This window comes from Ischnura elegans, chromosome 2 (genome assembly GCF_921293095.1).
Source record: "Ischnura elegans chromosome 2, ioIscEleg1.1, whole genome shotgun sequence".
Classification (NCBI taxonomy): Eukaryota; Metazoa; Arthropoda; class Insecta; order Odonata; family Coenagrionidae; genus Ischnura; species Ischnura elegans.
The window spans coordinates 40,207,618-40,209,961 of NC_060247.1; positions in this window are offsets into that span (position 1 = coordinate 40,207,618).

Sequence of the window (2,344 nt, forward strand, 5' to 3'; positions counted from 1 at the left end):
GTTGGGCTTTCTTAGATATTGAGGCAACAGCATGGTGCTGGAAAACTGACAAATTAGTTAAGCATGATCTCCCAGGGAGAAAGCCGTGTTGGCAGGAGGATAGAAAAGGGGACGTGGAATAATAGAGCCTGTTTAGAATAATTCTCTCGCAAACTGATGAGAGAATTGGAAGTAGAGAAATGGGACGGTAATTGGAGACATTACTTTTCGACCCAGCTTTGTGAATTGGAGTGACGTTAGCAAATTTAAATTGCGGTGGAAAAACACCGAGAGAAAAACAACAGTTAAATATTATGGATAAGGGTAGTGCGAGGGAGGAAGCACAGTTTCTTATGAGAATAGGGCTGAGACCGTCAGGACCAGGGGAACGATGGGGGAAAGTCTTGCAAAGATAAGAGTAGACTTCCCGAGGGTCGGTTTGAATTTGGGATAGGCAGTGATTGGTGTTCGGAGTAAGTGCATGATCATGGGTTAGAGGGTAACTAGATGGGGGTTTAAGGCTTTCAGAAAAGAATCTAAGAAATAGATTAGATCTCTCTGAATCTACTGCGCTGAGGTCATTGTATGAAATGGAATTCGGAATGCGAGGCCGGTTACGACGACGATTGACAAAGGACCAGAATTTCTTGGGATTGGATGCAACGGATGAGCAGTGGGTTTGGGCATATTCTTCATAATCTCGACGGATCAGGGTTTTTGAATAACGGCGTAGGTCAGAAAAGGAACGGCGAGTGTGAGCATTGGGAAAGGACTTAAAAAGATACCAGGCACGGTTCTTGTTTTTTTAAATGTGGATTGTTTCAGTTTTAAACCAGAATGGGATTTTTTTCGTCTTGGGGCTGGCGATCGGGACAAAGTCTTTAGTGACGCTCTCAAGGACTGCGTAGAGGAAGTCCACTGCTTCTTCAGGGGACAAAGAGGAAACAACACCCCAGGGTATTAAGTCGAGACAGTGATTTATGTCCTCCCAGCAAGGCGTTAAATGGTCAAGTCGATTTATACATAATCCTTTTTAACATCCTAAGTTTAGTATTTTAGGTCAATGAAGACGATTTTCGTGCTTTAAATGACGATTTTCAAGAATAAAGTTTCAAAGAATATAAAAAAATCGACCTCAGTTACCGAGCCTCAGAGTCCCGCGGCGAGTAGCTCAGCATTGACGCGCGATCGAAAAATCGCGCTCATTTCCTTCGTCGCAAACGTTTTTTCCAAGATTTCTGTTTAGTTCTCTTCATAAATTTCTACTTTATATTGTGGTTCAAATTTACCGAATAATATTTTTCGTAAAAGAAAGATAATGCCTATTTTATGTCAAATTTCACGTGAAAAACGGGTCGGCCATTTTGCCTTGTTAAACCAGATATGACAGCCAAAATCTTCATAAGTCATTAAAGGTATAGGCATAACACCAGATCAAAGGAATATTGCGTTTTTTGTTGCATAAAAGCACACCAACGCACAGGGGCGCAGCTAGGAATTAAGGCTGGGGGGTTAAGGTGCAACTAATACCGAGGTGTGTGGGGGTATGGAATACCCACCAGGATAAGTGGTATGTGCGAGATTAGTAAATTGCGGAATTTTAAGATAAATTGTTCAAAATGGCGAGTTTTACGGCTTTCTGAGGGATATTTTATTTATCCTTCCACTATTCTATTTGTAATATTAATCAAAATAAGTAAAATGGATTAAACTTAAATATTCCTCTGAGCTCTGGGGGGGTTTATCCCCAAACCCCCCCCCCTCGCTGCGCCACTGCCAACGCAACACCACCTGGATAAATTCAAAGATTTTCGAGGAAAAACGAAATCGCGCGTGGTTTTGAAAAAATTGGTCATGTTTGGGCCACTGTATCTCACTATAGGGTCGTATTTATGTAAAATTGCATATAAATCTATAACTGGTAATAATTTATGAGTATGTACGTTAAGCTTTAAGTCTCCACCTCAAAAAGAAGGGTTATAAGGGTGAGAAACATGAGGGAATTTAAGGTTTTCATCTTTTACCTCGAAAAGTGGCGTGAAAGACAATCGAAATCGTTGCAAAAGGCGCAAAAATGCGAAAAACGATAGAGGACTTAATGCAAAAGAATACTGCTTAAAATATTGTGAAACGTGGAACGAGAATGTCGAGACACATGAATTACGATTTCTGCGGAGCAAATGAATTTTTGCCTTAAAAAATTATAACGAAAGCAGCTGTTAATATGCATTAATGTGGATCGGAAAAAATATTTCCTCGGACAGATTTGAAACTTTTTGCATGCTTCTTAGAGATATTCCGATGCATTACCACTACGACGACTGATTGGCTGTGATAGGATGGGTCTTATTACGATTTTTTTAGC